Here is an 18309-nt window from a genome sequence, read left to right on the forward strand (position 1 = left end):
ACTCTAATTCCAAATAAGGTCGCGTTCACAGATACCAGAGATTGGGACTTGAACATCTTGGAGGACATCGTTCTACTCCCCACGCAAAGCAAACTGCAGGTTCAAGGACGGCACAGACCGCTTCTTGATGGGAGGAGTGACAAAGTCATATCACACAGGAATGTAAATGTCTCCCAACTCGTGAATGGTTAGGACTCTGTGACCATTTTACGGCTGACTACACCTCCATCACCAGTTCTGAATTTCCCTCGTCCCTGGAAAGCATCCCTGGTCTAGATGTTTTTCCTGGAGGCTTCAACTGGGTCTTCATCCCACATAGGTTTCAACTTTCCTTGTCAGGCCACAGTTGTGTGTCTGTCTCCGAAACACAGAGACACCTGATGGAATGTTCTCGGCTGCAGGCATTCTTTTTGCTGTCCTTAGAGAGCGGCAGTGCCGCTCCTGATGGCCTCCGGGTCAGCTGCCTCACCAGCATAACAATCTTTTTTCTTGGCTGGATGGTCCACAGGCACGAGGAGCCTAGATGGGCCAGATGCTAACTTCTGCTTCAAGTTCAACAGAACCCTTCCCCGTGAGTTCCTCGCCCTGAAGAAGTGTGTGGCACAGTGTGCCAGTCCATCAGGGGCTGTGTGCGCCCTCAGATGGATTGCTCGCAGAGATGCTGCTCATAGGGAAGGCAAATCCACATCCTAAGTGTGACTAATTTGCTCCCCCCACACCCAGCGTGGGAGGAATCCTGATGTAACCTTCCTGCTACCAAATGGCTGGCTGGTCCTTTTGAGAAACGGGCATCCTACCAATTGCTCAGCACTGATCTCTGCTGGGTCGGTTAGGCATTCGGTAGTGGCAGTACCGAGACCATCCTTGGTGGAGGAAAACCCTTCCTTCCGGGCCTGTGCCGAACCTCCAGCCCTTGCGCCAAGACCACCGCCTTCACGGAGCTACTGGAGCTGTGGGGAGAAGCTGGCTGAGCCCCACCGCAGGCTTCCCTCTCTTTGCGGGGCGGTTGAGGTGCAGTTCCCATTTTGCTGGGGGCCCCTGGCAGAGACACAGGAATCCACGTACCCTTCTTATGCACTGCCCTAGCCACATTAGCTGTCTCCATGCACCTCTCCAAAACTTCTGGTCTCTGACTGTAGCATTGTGATTTATAATGAAAAATGTATATATTTGGTCTTTGTCCCTGTTTTTGGCCCAGAGCTCCTGAAATGCTTGGAATTTCCTGTGAGAAGAGCAATAAACGTGTCTTTTGTTATGTGAATGAGGTGACTTTGGGACCACACCTAAGGATGGGGGGCTGGTTGCCAGGAGAACCAAATGAATAATTAGAAGCTTGGAGCTTTCAGTTCTTTCCTGACTTCCACAGAGGGAGGAGGGGCAGAGGTGGGATCGGTGGCCAGTGGCCAGTGCGCTGACCGATCATGCCTTCGTGGGCGCACCTGGGGGGCTCTGTCACTTAAGCATCTGCCTTCCGCTCAGCTCCTGATTGTGGGGTCCTGGGATTGAGCCCCGTGGCGGGCTGCCAGCTCAGTGGGGAGTGTGCTTCTCCCTCTCCCTCTGCCTCTGCTCCTGTGCCCTGCTCTCCGGCTCACTGTCTCTCTCTCTCAAATAAGTAAATAAAGTCTTTTTTAAAAAGCATGCTTTTGTAATGAAGCCTCCTTTAATACCCAAAAGGAACAGGGTTTGGAGACTGGGCTTGGAGGTGTGGGAGAGTGGCGTGCCTGGAAAGAACGTGGAAGCTCTGTGCCTTTCCCCCAAACCTTGTCAATCAGGCTGTTCCCGAGGTATGATAAACCGATGATCTAGTAAGTGTCTCTGCATCCTTTGAGCTGCTCCCGCACATTAATCCAACCCACAGAGGGGGTCTTGGGAACCTCTGATTTATAGCCAGTTGGTAAGAGGTACAAGCAACAACCTGAATTTGAGGGGTGCCTGGGTGACGCAGTCGGGGCATCATGGTCTCGGGCTCCTTGTTCGGCAGGGACACTGTTTCTCCTTCTCCCTCCTCCTCTTCCCCTGCTTGTGTGCTTTCTTTCTCTGTGTCAGATCAATGTACAAAATCTTAAAAACAAAAAGCGACCTGGATTTGAGACTGGTATCTGAGGTGGGGTGAGGTCTTAAAAGGAAAAATGCTACACAGTCATAATTGAGCTAAATTTTCAGATACTGCATGGTGGACAGGAATTGCTTGGTGCTCTAGAAAACTCCCACCACACCCTGGAACTGGGTACAGAACGTTTTTTACTGACCTTCCAATCTGATGCCTCCCAGGTCCTTGATCAATCTTCCAAGTCATTTTTCACGGACATCTTTATCTCAGGCCGTTTTTCTCTCTCTCTACCAAGTGGAAAACCAGGCATACTGCTCACCGGGAGGATTTCTCTGTCATCGCCCTGAGTGCGACCGGAGCTAGGCAGTAGTCGGTTTGTACTGGTACCAACATAAGATGACCCACCAATGAGCCAGGTCTAAGTGCTTCCCTATCCTTGGTCAGTCGCAGTGACTCCCTCTCCCACCGCTCAGGAGTCCACAGGTATGAGCTAGTTGAGGGGGAGTACCAGCGTGATGGAGGCAGGCCACCTGGGGTCTGGACCACCGGTCCTCGTACCTGACTCGAGCCTCTCTCGGATTCCAGATGGGCCTGGTCCTGAAGGAGCCATCTTCACTATCTTGCTTCTGTGCCTGCCTGGCCACATGATGGGCAGCTCCAGTCACATGGGTACTGGATGTCCCGTGGTGGGCTTCCACGTCTGCACCAAAGCCCAGCAGCGTGACGGCAGCTGCGTTTTGAATAGTAAGGAGCTCTGCTGCAGGACTCCGGCCTTGCTCCAGAGCCTCACCAGTCTGTGCTTGGATCCTTCGGTTGAGGCGTCCCACGGGCTCTTCCCAGCATCGTTATCTACCATGGACAGATCCCCGCCAGCCTTCAGGTTGGCCGTGTTCGGCTCTGGTGGCGGGGCGGTTTGCACTGCCGCCCAGTCCTTCTGCGGGACACTTCGTGCTCTGGGCCCTGCGCAAAACAGGTCATGCCTGTGCATTCCAAGACCTGCTCGATCAAACATTCCACCATTTCAGTGATCTACTCCGCATCACGCCAAATACACCCCTTTTCTTGCCTGAGTTAATGTCGGTTTCTTTTTGCAATCAGAAAATCAAAAAAAAAAAAGAAAAGAAAAGAAAATCCTAACAGCCCTTTTCTTCTTTGCCTCTGAGAGAGAGATGGGTCACCAGCAACTCTCCTGCAACCATCTGGGGGAACCTGCTTAACCCAGCACGGTCTGATCTAGAAAAACGGCCTCAATGTTTGCCCCCACTGGCTCCCTCAGTACACAAAGAACACAGGCTTCACTAAGTTGGAGTATGTGAACTTCCTTGAATAAGTCGTCCAAGAGACCTACCTTATCTGCAGATATCCAAGGTATCCACCTTAATGTTAACTCATTATACATAAAATAAAAATACTTCAATTTAAAAAAAAAGAAAAAAGGGGCACCTGGGTGGCTCAGTGGTTGGGCCTCTGCCTTCAGCTCAGGTCATGATCCAGGGGTGCTGGGATAAAGCCCCATGTCCGGCTCTCTGCTCAGCGGGAAGCCTGCTTCTCCCTCTCCCACTCCCCCTGCTTCTGTTCTCTTTCTCTCCCTCTCTCCCTCTTTGTTGCTCTGTCAAATAAATAAATAAAATATTTGGGGGGGGGCACCTGGGTGGCTCAGTGGGTTAAAACCTCTGCCTTCAGCTCAGGTCATGATCCCAGGACCCTGGGATCGAGTCCCCCATCAGGCTCTCTGCTCAGCAGGGAGCCTGCTTCCCCCTCTTTCTGCCTGTTTCTCTGCCTACTTGTGATCTTTGTCTATCAAATAAATAAATAAAATCTTTGGGGAAAAAAAAAAAGAAAAGAAAATCCTAACAAATACAAAGCCTTCCCGGAGTGTAGGGGAGGAAGAGATCAAGAGACGGTCAGTTGATCCAGGGGTAGCTACTTTGATCTGAGCCCAGCAAGGAGGGAGAGACTGGGGCCACTCCAGCCTGGCAGGAGGGCTGTCTCCACCATGACCGTCATGGCCGAGGTAGCATTGTGTAGCCTGAAGACAAATGCTAAGGTGAGCCTTACCTGGGTTCTTATCTGGACTGGTCCTGTCATGACTCTGGCTGCCTTCCCTCCGCGCCCTGAAGCCTGGATCTCCTGAGGACACTGCATAGCCCTATGGAAGGCTTCTACTTCACCCCGCCCTTGATTGCACAAAGAGGTCAGGAGCTTGCTCTTTTATTTTTCCCCTGGATGTGGCTCCTGGTCCACATCCCCACCATGCCAGATGCCCCTCTGGGGAGCCCTGTTTCCCAATAGTCACTCATGACCTTGTCCACTGGCTTCCCCGGAAGGGATCCCTCAGGGAAGCTGAGGCCGGACCGTGGCCCAGAAATTCTGTCCAACCTCTCTTCAAGCGTTGAGTTTGCCCACTCCAAAGGCACCAGAAACTTTGTATCCAAAGAAGTCATCGCCAAACCCAAGGTCATGTAGGCTTTCCCCTAGGTTATCACCTTCTGGGATTTTATAGTTCTGCGTTCTATGTTTCGGTCTATGATCTATTTTGAGTAAATTTCTGTGAAGTGTGTGAGGTCTGTGTCCGGATTCATTTAGTTGCATGTGGATGTCCAAGGTGTTCCCACACCGTTTGTTGAACAAATCGCCCCTTTCTCTGAACTGCCTTTGCTCCTCTGTCAAAGCTCAGTTGACAGCATGTGGAAGGGACTGTTCCTGCTGGTCCATTTGGCCACACTGAAAGCCCTGTTGATGGCATGAAGCAAGCAAATGCGAGACCACCCAGGGGGCTTCTCCTGTTCTGTAGGAGAACTTACCTTGTTCCTGGGAACATGGGTATTTCCTTTTCTAGTGTTTTTCTTTTTTTTTTTTTCCAATACAGATGCAGAGAATCAGATTATCCACTATCCATAAAATTTGTCCATTCAAGGCCCACTTACATTTTGTTTATTTTTAAAATAAGCTCATTAACGCCTGTGAAACAGGAGCCCCTGGGTGGCTCCGTGGGTTAAGCCTCTGCCTTCAGCTCAGGTCAAGATCTCAGGGTCCTGGGATCCAGCCCTGTGTCAGGCTTTCTGCTCAGTGGGGAGACTGCTTCCCCTTCTCTCTCTGCCTGCTGCTCTGCCTACTTGTGATCTCTCGCTCTGTGTCAAACAGATAAATAAAATCGTTAAAAAAACAAAACAAAGAACACCTGTGAAACTACCAGCTGGCCCCGGCACGGAACCACAGGGGCCAATAGCCCGGATTAAGATTTATCATTCTCTTGCTTTTTTAAAATTGCCATAGAATATGTGTAAGACAAAATTTGCCATTTTCACCACTTTTAAGCACAATTCGGACGCGTTAAGTACATTCCTAATGACTCTCGCCATTATTTCAAAAACCTTTTCATCACCTCTTAAGTCTGTTTCCGTTCAGCACTGGCTCCCCATTCCCCTCCTCCAACCCCTGGTAACCTTTACCTACTTTCTCTCTGTGTGACTTTGCCCATTCTAGATGTTTCATTTAGGAGGAATTATGTAATATTTGTTGTTTTATACCTGATTTCTCTCAATAATGTTTGCAACATATTGTAGTATGGGTCAGAACTTCATATATATTTTTTTAATTTTTTTAAAGGATTGTACCTATTTATTTATCAGAGAGAGTGAGAAGGAGAGCATGAGCAGGGGGGAGCAGCAGGCAGAGGGAGACGCAGACTCCCGGCTGAGCAGGGAACCAGACACAGGGCTTGATCCCAGGACCCTGGGACCATGACCTGAGCCAAAGACAGATGCTCAACTGACTGAGCTATCCAGGTGCCCCAATATTTTAAAATTTTTATTAGTTTTTTATTTTTTTACATTTTTTTAAAGATTTTATTTATTTATTTGACAAAGAGAGATCACAAGTAGGCAGAGAGGCAGGCAGAGAGAGAGAGAGAGAGGGAAGCAGGCTCCCTGCTGAGCAGAGAGCCTGATGCGGGACTCGATCCCAGGACCCTGAGATCATGACCTGAGCCGAAGGCAGCGGCTTAACCCACTGAGCCACCCACGCGCCCCTTTTTACATATTTTTGAAAATTCCCTCCAATTAAAAAAAAATTCCTTCCCATGGCTGTGAATCTGTAACCCTCAGGCTGGGGGTGTCCACTCCCTGGGGAAGGAGGTGAACAACTTCCTCTATTGTGGGAGGCCTCCACGCTGCACTCCCAAGTGAATAAGGATGACTATTCCTCGAGGAGGAAATGCCCTATCAATCAATTTTTTTTTTCAGATTTTATTTATTTATTTATCTGAGAGAGAGAGCGCAAGCAGGGGGAGCAGCAGGCAGAGAGAGAGAAGCAGGTCTCCCCGCAGGGCAGGGAGCCAGATGAAGGGCTCAATCCCAGGACCCCAGGATCATGACCTGAGTGAGATGCTTAACCAGCTGAGCCTCCCAGGCATACCACCATCAATCATTCAGTCTCCATAGAGACTGTCAAAAATTGCCAATGCCAACTCTATCTCAAGTTGTCAGTGCGGGGTACTGGGAGAAGTTTTTTGTTGTTTTTTTTAAGATTTTATTTATTTATTTGGCAGAGAGAGATCACAAGTAAGCAGAGAGGCAGGCAGAGAGAAGAGGAAGCAGGTTCCCTGACGAGCAGAGAGCCCGATGCGGGGCTTGATCCCAGGACCCTGAGATCATGACCTGAGCCGAAGGCAGAGGCTTTAACCCAGTGAGTCACCCAGGCGCCCCTGGGAGAAGTTTTCAATTAGCAATGATTGTGCCACAGATAAACCTCATTGGCCAAATGGCATTTCACTGTGTGGATGGACCACATTCATTTATCCATTTATCTGTCAATGGGCATTTGAGTCGATTCCCCTTCTTTATATGGTTTTAAAGTATTTTTTAAGAAGATTTTAATTGTTGGGGCTCCTGGGTGGCTCAGCGGGTTGAAGCCTCTGCCTTCTGCTCAGGTCATGATCCCAGGGTCCTGGGATGGAAGCCCGGCATCGCATGGGGCTGTCTGCTCAGCAGGGAGCCTGCTTCCCCCTCCCTCTCTGCCTGCCTCTCTGCCTAGTTGTGATCTGTCTGTCAAATAAAATCTTTAAAAATAAATAAATAAATCTTTAAAAGGAGAGAGAATACAGAAGAAAAGCTATGGACAGACAACTCTCACTTTTGAATACAAGTGCAAACATTCCAAAGTAAAGATAAACAAGACTACAGCAATACAGCAGGAGAATAAGGTACGACAGGTACGACGTATGACCCAGGAGGGTCCAGTCCGTAAATACAAGGGGAGTTCAGCATCAGGAAATCCTTTCCCAGGAGTCCCGTCAGTAGGTGCTGAGAAGGATTTGATAAAATTCCACACTTGCTCTGTTAAAACTGAGCACAAACGTGTGAATACGGGGGTGAGAGACAGTGCTTCGACTCCTGTAGTGATCTCACAAAACCAATGAGGCGCACAGAAACCCTCTACCGGCTCCATTTTCAGCAAAATGGCCCGACGCCAAGGTTAAGGGTCTGACAAAGCAGTTAGAATTTGCACAGAAGCCACAGGAGACAGGTACGCAGAAACCAGAGGGGGCCGGCCTCAGGATAGCATTTCCCAGGTAGGACCAGTGCATTTCCCAGGTACGACCAGTGCGCTTCGGCTAAGTACAGCGCTCTGTGAGGTGGGAACCTATATCCATTGCACACAGCAAGGACTATGGGACTCCAGGAACTTCGGCAGGACACGGAACAGAAGCTGCTTAGGGGAAACATGCGGTTAAAAGGCAAAGAGCATAGCAAAGCAGGGGCGCCGGGAGGGGGGGCTCAGTCAGCTGAGCAGCCAAGTCTTGACTTCAGCGCAGGTCATGATCTCAGGGTCGTGAGCCTGAGCCACAAGTCAGGCTCCATGTGGGGCAGGGAGCTTGCTTGCTGGGGATTCTCTCTCTCCTTCTGCCCCTCCCCTCTTCTAAAAAAAAAAAAAGAACACAGCAAAAGCGCCCAGGGGCAACACACCTCAGAAAACACCTGAAGCAAAGTTCTCATCTGCAGGTAAGGGACTCACGGTGAAATGGAAACCCTCCGTGCCTTGCTCAGAAAACGCTCACTTCCCGCCATTTTCCCTATGGTCGGTGCTTTCTGTGTCTTAAGCAATCTTGTCCAACCCCAAGACCATGAAGATGTTCTCTCCTTGTCTTCTACAAGCTTTGTTGTTTTGTCTTTTATTTTTACATTTTCAGTACAATTGGAGTTGCTTCTGTGCAGAATGTCGGGCAGTAGTCAAGCCTGGTTTTTCAAAGGAAGAAAGGGAAGGAGAGAAAAAGACTTTTCCAGGCTGAAGAGGCTCGGGAGGGCTCTAGAGTGTCTTGTCACCAGGCCCAGGGCAGTGTTGATCACTGTTTTGCTTGGCCAGGGAGCCAACAAAGTACTCCTTTCCTTTAAAAGGACATTGACAAGACAGGAAACAACGTGTGCTGGCGAGGATGTGGAGAAAGGGAAACCCTCTCACACTGTTGGTGGGAATGCAAGTTGGTGCAGCCGCTTTGGAGAACAGTGTGGAGATTCCTGAAGAAATTAAGAATAGAGCTTCCCTATGACCCTGCAATTGCACTGCTGGGTATTTACCCCAAAGATACAGATGTAGTGAAAAGAAGGGCCACATGCACCCCAGTGTTCATAGCAGCAATGGCTACGGTCGCCAAACTGTGGAAAGAACCAAGATGCTCTTCAATGGACAAATGGATAAGGAAGATGTGGTACATATACACGATGGAGTATCATGCCTCCATCAGAAAGGATGAATACCCAACTTTTGTAGCAACATGGACGGGACTGGAAGAAATTATGCTGAGTGAAATAAGTCAAGCAGAGAGAGTCAAGTATCATATGGTCTCACTTATTTGTGGAGCATAACAAAGAACCATGGAGGACATGGGGAGATGGAGAGGAGAGGGTGTTGTGGGAACTCGGAGGAGGAGATGAACTAAGAGAGACGGTGGACTCTGAGAAACAATCTGAGGGTTTTGGCGGGGAGGAAGGTGGGGGGTTGGGAGAGCCTGGTGGTGGGTATTGACGAGGGTAAGTATCGCATGGAGCAGTGGGTGTGGTGCATAAACGATGAATCTTGGAACAATGAAAAAATAAAATAAAATGTTTAAAATAAAATAAAATAAAGGACATTGCCATGAGATGCAAGTCCCCTTGGTCTCAGGTACTTTTAAATTTTAAGGGAAGCCCTTGGAAATTCTTAGGGTCAGATCACCACTGCTTCCAAGAGTGAATGCAAAGGAGGAGTTCCTGGGGAGGGATGTTGTGCATTCTCTCCCTCCGCTCCGCTAAACCCTGAAGGTCATTGAAATGCAAGTCCCTTTGAGGGTAGAGGCATTTGCTTATCCATACCAGGTCTGGGCTACTTTTACATTGTAAGGGGCCACTGGAAATTCTCAGCGCCGGATCAGAGCTGTTTCCTGAAACCCAGGTCTTCTGTGAGTTCCTGTGGAGGGGATATTGTGAATGGATCGCACTGACAATTCTCAGATGGGCCTTTCCCCCCTTTCTGCCCGGGGCCCCACCTTCTTTGCACAGACCTGGCTGCAGCCTCCAAAGAACTTTCTGCATCTAGTTTCCACCCCGTTCATCCACTTTTTTTTTTTTTTTTGCGCAGATGCAGCCCTTTTCTTTGGCAGGGGTGGTGCCCCAGATTGGGGGCGGGTAGGCACTGTCTTCTACTCTCTTTGGGTCTCGAGCTGGGTTTAAGAATGAAACTGACATCAGACAGATGAACAGAAGAGAAGCGCAGACGTCATTGAATTTTTGCAGGTATGGAGATCCGAGGAAGGGACCAGAGCAGGCAGCAGCTTTTCTATTTTTTTTATACAAAGAAACCATGAATCTTAAAAACTGACAAGACAGGGGGTAAAGACGAGTTTAACAAGGTTTGTTTGTATGGATTTCTGGGCCCCTAATTCCCCACATACTTTTGATATTAACACTCACTTTTAAATAAATTCACTTTACTCTTAGCCAGCTTGATCACACATTAAAATTCCCTTTCTAAGATTGCGCTCCATATTCTGATTATACAGTGTATTCTTTCTTATTTTATTTTATTTTTTAGGTTTTTACAGCCTCAAGATCAAGAGTCGCATGGTCTACCACCTGAGCTAGCTGGGAACCTCACTTTAAGACAAAATGACGGTCTTTTCCCTCAATAAAAAATGCATCTCCATTCCCCATACCTTCGCTTACCAAAAACACATCTTACTCTCTGGCAAAGCTGTTTCCCTGGGGCGCCTGGGTGGCTCAGTGGGTGAAGCCTCTGCTTAAAAAAAAAACTGTTTCCCATATTTATTTATTTTTTTACAGATTTCATTTATTTGACACAGAGATAGAGCACAAGCAGGGGGGGCTGCAGGCAGAGGGGGAAACAGGCTCCCTGCTGAGCAGAGAGCCTGATGCCAGGCTCGATCCCAGGACCCTCGCACCATGACCTGAGCCGACGACAGACGCTTAACTGACTGAGCCACTGACTGAGCATTTTTTCTCTCTCCATCTGCCCCTCTTTCCACTCGAGTGCTTTCTCTCTCTAAAAAAGATAAAGAAATCCTCAAGAAACAGAAGAGTGTGCGGGGGTGAGGAGGTACCTGGGTCGGTGCTCAGGTCATGATCTCAGGGTCCTGGGATTGAGTCCCATACCCTGCTTCCTGCTCAGCAGGGAGCCTGCTTCTCCCTCTGCCAACAGCTCCCCCGGCTTATGCTCCCTCTCTCTTTCATAAATAAAATTTTATTTAAAAAAAAAGTCAGACTCTCAACTGACTGAGCCACCGAGGCTCCCAGACACATATGCCTTTTTGAATGGGTATAAATTCAAGAGCAGTCGAGGCACCAGCGCATCCAAATCTGTTTTAGTTTCTTGCAATCAAAAGCCAAGAGGAGATAAACTGCCTTGTGGAAGGTCTCCAGTGGCCCGACCACACAGACCAGTTTGAGCTGAAGCCCGACTCGCCCCGGTGCAGACAGATCGTGCAGTGACCCGTCGAGAGACCAACAGCCACCCTTACCTCATTAATACTGAAACCCCCGCCCAGGGAGGAGCCCACGCCCCCCTCACGTGACACACAGCGACGTATGTGACACACAGTGCCGTATAAGCATGTTTCCCGAAGGCCCAGGAGAAGCTTTGTTTTTCCCGTAGAGGCAGGGGGAGAGGCAGAGGGAGGGGGAGGATCTCCAGCAGGCGCCACAGCCAGTGCAGACCCCCATGCCAGGCTGCATCTACGACCCCAAGATCATGAACTGAGCCAAAATCAAGAGTCCGACCGGTAACCGGCGGAGCCATCCATGCGCCCCACGAGCAGATTTTTGCATCCTCATGGGATCCTTAAATTTCAAACTTCTAAACTTGGGAGACGTGGGGGGCTCGGTCGTGAAGCATCCAACTCTTGATTTCAGCTCAGGTCACGGCCTCAGGGTTGTGAGATCGAGCCCCACGTTGGGCTCTGAGCTGGGCGTGGAGCCTGCTTGAGATTCCCTCTCCCTCTGCCCCTCTCCCTCTCTCCCTCTTAAAAAAATTAAAATAGGGGCGCCTGGGTGGCTCAGTGGATTAAGCCGCTGCCTTCGGCTCAGATCATGATCTCAGGGTCCTGGGAACGAGCCCCGCATCGGGCTCTCTGCTCCGCAGGGAGCCTGCTTCCTCTCTCTCTGCCTGCCTCTCTGCCTACTTGTGATCTCTCTCTCTGTCAAATAAATAAATAAAATTAAAAAAAAAATTAAAATAACTAAATTAATTAATTAAATAAAGAATAAATAAAACTTCTAAACTTGCCAGAACTACTGGACTTCCCTGGCTTCAGGCACCACTTTTAGCGTAGCTGGGAGTGGTATTCCTTTTGGGACACAAAGTCATTGCGCACAAGCTTGTGATACAACTTTCCGCTGATCCTTTGTTGCATGACTGGCCAGTGGTCATGTCTAATGCCCTACGTTCAAGCCTGGCACCGACAGGCTACGGAAACCTTCCCAGATCCCGTGACAGAGCACCCTGCCCGTCGGTTTACAGTACAGTGACTGCGTGCCCCGGAAGTGTCATGAAAGGAAGGCAGCCCCCCACCCCCAGAAAAAGAGAAGACAGCCCCCCAGCCCGCGAAGGGACCTTGCCAAGTGTTCCTGACCACGAACACTGCAAGGCAAGAGAACAAGGCTTCATACTTTACTTTGTTTTCTTTTTAAGATTTTATGTATTTATTTGAGAGAGCATGAGAGAGGAGGTCAGAGGGAGAAGCAGACTCCCCATGGAGCTGTGAGCCCAACGCAGGATTCAGTCCCGGGACTCGGAGTCATGACCTGAGCCAAATGCAGTCGCTTAACCACCTGAGCCACCCAAGTATCCCAAGACTTCATACTTTAAACATGAAACCCTTTTGGGGTGCCTTTTGGGGCTCTGTTGGTTTAGCTCCTACCTCTTGATTTCACCCCAGATAATAATCTCAGGGTCACGGGATCAAGCCCCGCCCTGGGGGGGGGCCCACACTCAGCAGGGAGTCTGCTTGAAATTCTCTCTCTCCCTCTCCCTCTGCCCCTCCGCACCCCTGCTCCCACATGCTCAGTCTCTCTCTCTCTCTCAAATAAATAAATAAGTCTTTAAAAAAACAACAACAGGGGCGCCTGGGTGGCTCAGTGGTTTAAGCCGCTGCCTTCGGCTCAGGTCATGATCTCAGGGTCCTGGGATCGAGCCCCGCATCGGGCTCTCTGCTCCTCAGGGAGCCTGCTTCCCTCTCACTCTCTCTGCCTGCCTCTCTGCCTACTTGTATCTCTCTCTGTCAAATAAATAAATAAAATCTTTAAAAAAAAAATAAAAATAAAAAAACAACAACAGAGAAACCCTTTCTCCTTTTCCTTTCTTTTACTCTGGCATCAGTGGGAGAAAGATAATGTCCTGATCTGTACCTCCCAGGCCCCTTCTAAGTGGGAAAGTCACTTCTGGAAAAGAGACCAGCCTTTTACTTCAGGCTAGGAGAAAACGTCACCGGCCCAGCTTCTCCGAAGCAAAGAAGAGATCTCATTGGCCGGCTGCCCTGAATTGGCACAGCTGGGTTAGGAAGGACCCACCAGGATGCATTGCGTTGGCCTGTCCCGACTTCCCAGTGAGGGATACACGTAAATGAGGCTGTGATCAAGATTTTTCCGTAATTCTTGAAATGACTGCAGAGTCTGCAGCGGAGGGTGTCGGTAATAGGATAGCTTTCGTTCTTTTCTGGCTGAGCAAGGAAGCGTCTGTGGCTAAGCTCGCCCCTTCTGCCTGGATTATTTCGGTCTCACCCCATCCCTGAGCCAGCTCCTTGGCTTACAAGGTGTCTCCTTCAGTGGGGTCTTTCTGTGATCGGTCTGGGTCTTGTGGACCATGGCTCATTAGGAATTATCCTTCTTACAGTTACCGTAATCTCCCTCTTGCATCCTCTCGGAAGCTGTGAATGTCTGACCACAGCTACGACTACCAAGCACGTGATCTCCCTGAGGCTGGAGCTCGAGAGGGAAGTGGCTGATTAAGGGTTGCGGCCTGAGAAGATCACAGGGATTTAGCAACAACGTGAACCTGTGAGGATCACCCAGAGGGCCAGTCAAAGCCGGAAGAACTACAGAGCAACCAGCTCTCCCAGCCGGCGGGAGTCTAGGCGAAAGCGCGGAATGGTGAAAAGAAAAGCACAGGACCAACATGGCGGTGCTTGGGCCAAGTCGCCAACCCCGGCTTGATATGACACTGCCTCCCCCAGAAATGTCAGGCTGAAAGGTCAGTCAGGAATTTTCTGATCAGGGCCAGTAAGGGAAGCTGTCCCATGGGCTGTCTCCGTCCTCCAAAGGGAGATGAGGCCATCCAGGCGGCAAGACCCCTCGTCCTTCCGCCCGAGGGAAGGGGACCTCACTTTCTCTTCTGTTGCTCATAACTCTTGGGGCCCACCTCGTGGTGCAGTTCCTCAGAGCGCCCCCCTACCTGCTAAACAGGAAAAACTCAACTGAATCACTTAATAAACCCGATTGTATCCTTGAATTTACTTAGTTGAGTTTTTCTTTCTTTTTTTTTTTTTTTAAGATTTTATCTCTTTATTTGAGAGAGAGCACAAGCAGGGGGAGCAGCAGAGGGCTGGGGAGAAGCAGCTCCCTGCCCAGCTGGGAGCCCGATGCGGGATGTGATCCGGGACCATGAACTGAGCCAAAGGAAGATGCCCAACTGGCTGAGAAACCCAGGCACCCCAAAGTTTTCTTCTTTAGCAATATGTCAAAGCTCTAATCCCCAGTGGGATAATATTTGCAGGCGGGGACATGAGGAGGTGATTAAGTTTGGATGAGGTCATGAGGGTAGGCCCTTGGAAGGCATTAATACTCTTACAGGAAGAGGAGGTGAGCGGTCCAGTTTCTCGCACCGGCAGGAGGGCCCGTGGGAGCACAGCACGACGGCGGCTCGCTACCGGAGTGCGGCTCTCCCTGGGAGCGGGCTCTGCCGGCATCTTGACCTCCGACTCGCAACCACCCAAGCCTAAGAAGTAAGTGTCCGCTGCTAAACCTCCCAGTCTGGGGCGCCTGGGTGGCTCAGTGGGTTAAAGCCTCTGCCGTCGGTTCAGGTCATGATCTCAGGGTCCTGGGACTGAGTCCCACATCGGGCTCCCGGCTACATGGGGAGCCTGTTTCCCTCTCTCTCTCTCTGCCGGCCTCTTTGTCTACTTGGGATCTCTCCCTGTCTGTCAAATAAATAAGTAAGAAAAATTTTTTTTAACATTTTATTTATCTATTTGACAGACAGAAATCCCAAGTAGGCAGAGAGGCAGCCAGAGAGAGAGGAGGAAGCAGGCTCCCCGCGGAGCAGAGAGCCCGATGCGGGGCTCGATCCCAGGACCCTGAGATCATGACCTGAGCCGAAGGCAGCGGCTTAATCCACTGAGCCACCCAGGTGCCCCCCAACTGGGAAATTAACACAGCAGTTTTTTTTTAAAGATTTTATTTATTTATTTGACAGATAGAGATCACAAGTAGGCAGAGAGGCAGGCAGAGAGAGAGAGAGGAGGAAGCAGGCTCCCTGCCAAGCAGAGAGCCCGATGTGGGGCTCAATCCCAGGACCCTGGGACCATGACCCGAGCGAAAGGCAGAGGCTTTAACCAGGCGCCCCAACACAGCAGTTTTTAGTTTCTCCTTTTCTTCCTTGTCTTCCTTTAGAGTCCCCCAAACAAGGTATCTGTTGATGATCTTGGGCCATAGTCAAACCTGGCCAACCTCCCACCTTCTCTTAATTTGAGTTTCAAGAGTCAAACGGGGGCGCCTGGATGGCGCAGTGGGTTGGGCCTCTGCCTTCGGCTCCGGTCGTGGTCCCAGGGTCCTGGGATCGAGCCCCGCATTGGGCTCTCCGCTCTGTGGGGAGCCTGCTTCCCCCTCCCCCTTTGCCTGCCTCTCTGCCTACTTGTGATCTCTGTCTGTCAAATAAATAAATAAAAATCTTTTGAAAAAAGATGTTATTTATTTATTTGACACACAGAAAGAGAGAGAGATCACAAGTAGGCAGAGCAGCAGGCAGAGAGAGAGGGAGAAGCAGGGTCCCCACTGAGCAGAGAGCCTGATGCGGGGCTCGATCCCAGGACCCCCGGATCGTGACCTGAGCCGAAGGCAGAGGCTTAACCCGCTGAGCCACCCAGGCGCCCCAATAAATAACATCTTTAAAAAAAAAAACACTCTGTCAAGTGCTTCTGCAAACTTCTGGGGCACAGAGAAAAGAGGGCTTTATTTTTTTCATCTGTTTCTTTTTCTTTCTTTCTTTTTTTTGAGAGAGAGAGAAAGAGAGTTAGGGGAAAGGCAGAGGGAAGGGGAAAGAGACAATCTTAAGCAGGCTTCATGCCCAGCATGGAGCCAAAAGCAGGGTTCATTCTCACAACCCCGAGATCATGATCTGAGCTGGAAACAAGAGTCAGATACTCAACCAACAGAGCCATCCAGCTGCCCCCAGAAGGCTTTAGGTGGGAAACATCAGATGACAGAAAAGGCAAGTGGATGACCTCAGAGTCCCAAGTAGTTTCTCAATGGCATCGGCTTTCTGGCCATCCAAATAAGAAAGCCTGGTTTTCCCCGCCTTGACGCAAGAAAGGGGGAGGATTGTGTGGCATTCAGGTCTCCTTTCCAGTGTTGACACCGATCAGTTTAACACCGTATCAATAACAGAAAGACAACAGGAAAATCGCCAAACGCTTGGAAATAATCCATGTGTCAAAGAAGAAGTGTCAAAGGAAATTTTTAAAAAATACACCGAACTGAATGAAAATGAAAATACAATGTGTGGGAGACAGCTAAAGCGGTGCTGAGACGGAGATTTACACACTAAATGGAAACGTTAGGGAAAAAAAGGTAAGTCTCAAATCAATAAACTGAGTGCCCCAGGCGCCTGGGTGGCTCAGTGGGTTAAGACTCTGCCTTCTTCTGCTCAGGTCATAATCTCTGGGTCCTGGGATCGAGCCCTGATTCAGGCTCTCTGCTCAGCGGGGAGCCTGCTTCCCCCTGCACCCCGCCTGCCTCTCTGCCTACTTGTGATCCCTCTCTCTGTGTCAAATAAATAAATAACATTTTTTAAAAAAGAATGAAGTAAGGGATATTAACACAGACCCTCCAGGCATCAAAACGATAATAAGGAATTCTACCAATAACTTATACACAGAGATTTGACAAAAAAAAAAAAGAAATGGAAATGGACCTATTTGTCAAAAACACAACTACCATAACTCATTCAATATAAAATAGTTTGAATAACCCTATAACTATTAAGGAAATAGAGTTGATTTAAAATCCCCCAGCAGAAAAAGAAATTTCCAGTCCCAGAAGGTTTCTCTGGAGAATTCTACCAAACATTAACACAAGAATAAATAACCATTCTAAACACTCTCTTCCAGAAAATAGAAGAGGAGGGAACACATCCCAATTCATTTTCTGAAGCTAGTATTACCCTGATACAAAAACCAGACAAAGTTAAAAAAAAAAAAAAAAGCAACTGCAATCCAATACCCCTCTTGAACATAAACAGAAAAAATTTTTAAAGATTTTATTTATTTATTTGACAGAGAGAGACACACAGTGAGAGGGAACATGAGCAGGGGGAGTGGGAGAGGGAGAAGCAGCTTCCCGCAGAGCAAGGAGGCAGATGCTGGGCTCCATCCCAGGACCCTGAGATCATGACCTGAGCCAAAGGCAGAGGCTTAACCCACTGAGCAACCCAGGGGCCCCGTAAATAAAATCTTAAAAATTAACTCAAAATGGATTATGGAAATAACTGTAAAGCTTTTAGGAAAAAACCAGAAGAAGGGAGCCTGGGTGGCTCATTCGTTAAGGGTCTGCCTTTGGCTCAGGTCATGATCTCAAGGTCCTGGGTACGAGTCCTATACATCAGCCTCCCTGCTCTGCGGGGAGCTGCTTCTCCCTCTCCCACTCCCCCTGCTCATGTTCCCTCTCACTGTGTGTCTCTCTCTGTCAAATATTTTAAAAAATGAACAAAAGATTGAAATAGACATTTCACTGAAGAAAATATCTGAATGAAAAGTAAGTGTATGAAAAAGTGTTTATCTTATTTATCTTTAAAGAAACACAATTTGGGGGCGCCTGGGTGGCTCAGTGGGTTAAAGCCTCTGCCTTCGGCTCAGGTCATGATCTCAGGGTCCTGGGATCGAGCCCCACATCGGGCTCTCTGCTCAGCAGGCAGCCTGCTTCCCCCTCTCTCTCTGCCTGCCTCTCTGCCTACTTGTGATCTCTCTCTCTCTGTCAAATAAATAAATAAAATCTTAAAAATAAAAAAGAATGAAACACAATTTAAAACCACAGCGAGATGTCACTTCACACCCGCTGCAATGGCCAAAATATAAAACAACAAGCCCCTTCCTTGCCCGCTGAGTCACAGGCACGAGGAGCCCCACGGGGCCAGGTGGCGTCTTAACCTCCAGTTCTGCGGGACCGGGGTCGGGAAGGACCGTTCCCCCCTTGGGAACCAAGGCGTGTAGGACCCCAGAGCCCAAGGCCACAGCAACCCGAAGCACGAGTGTCGCCGGTGGGTCACCAGGGGGGATCGGGCGGGCGTTGGTGCCGCGTCCCCGCCGCGACTCCCGCGGGAGCAGGAGGCCGCGGCGCGGGGCGCATCCGGGGCTGGGGGGGCTTCCTGGGGAGCCTCGCCCCGGGCCCGGCCAGCGGCGGCCGCAGCCAGCCCCGCGACCCGGGCTTCGGAAGGCCCCTCCGCGGCTCTGCGCGGGCGGCCGCTTCACGACCGCGGGGGACGAAGCCGCGGAGACCGGGGAA

Source organism: Meles meles, chromosome X (assembly GCF_922984935.1).
Source record: "Meles meles chromosome X, mMelMel3.1 paternal haplotype, whole genome shotgun sequence".
NCBI lineage: Eukaryota > Metazoa > Chordata > Mammalia > Carnivora > Mustelidae > Meles > Meles meles.